The sequence below is a fragment of the Mastomys coucha genome, unplaced genomic scaffold, assembly GCF_008632895.1.
Source record: "Mastomys coucha isolate ucsf_1 unplaced genomic scaffold, UCSF_Mcou_1 pScaffold21, whole genome shotgun sequence".
Lineage (NCBI taxonomy): Eukaryota > Metazoa > Chordata > Mammalia > Rodentia > Muridae > Mastomys > Mastomys coucha.
Genome location: NW_022196904.1, coordinates 51,704,984 through 51,705,896, shown reverse-complemented (window position 1 = coordinate 51,705,896; position 913 = coordinate 51,704,984).

The window sequence follows — 913 nt, the reverse complement described above, 5'->3', positions numbered from 1 at the left end:
CTTTATATTGATAAGTCTTTGGCCCTTGAATCACTGGTATTCAGTTCATCTTCACCATGTTTTCATAATCATAGAGAGTCTGAGATAAAGGGAATAGTGTGTCAGAGTGTTGGTTCATTTGGGAAGCAAGTGTATAAAATATTTAAAATAATATTATTAAAGGAATACATTTGATTCATTTCCTATCTAGTGATTAGTAAATACTCTTAAAACATTTATAGGATTTTCACTATACTGTAACTATGTTGATGATATTATGACCATTTTCTCCTGCATATGTGTTCATTTGAATTTGAATTGAGCAGTAAGAAGGAAAGAACAAGGAGCACAAGCGTGACTGTTCTCAGGCTCTCCCTCTTGACATTGCTTCAAGCATTCCAATCGAATATTCAGGTTACTCAACTGTTAACCACATGAAAGCTCCCTAGATAAAGATAAAGTACAGTATTTCTTTTACTTCTCTTATCACATGCCTTCATGAAGAAGTACATATATATCAGTCCTTACAGCATTTCAGGGAGTAGGGAGCAGGACTAATGCATTTATCCAGTTTTGAATCCTTGATATCTCCATTGAAATTGTACATATTGGCCCTTAAATCACTGGTGTTCAGTTTATCTTCACAAAGTTTTAATAATCGTGGAGAGCCTCATGATATAACAAGAGAGAGAAAGAGAGAGACAGAGAGGGGGAGAATAAATTCTGGCTAATTTTTACTGTGAATCAGTTTGGGATTTATGGAAAATTTCCTCTACCTCCTGTCAAATAAGTGCTTATAAATTTTGCATGTGTATATTGTAAAAATTGTTTTCTTTTGTAGTGAGAATTATTTTTTTGTCTCATATACCTGTGGATTATATTATGAGTTTTGTTTTTCTTGAAATTATTGTTGCATTATATATATATATATATA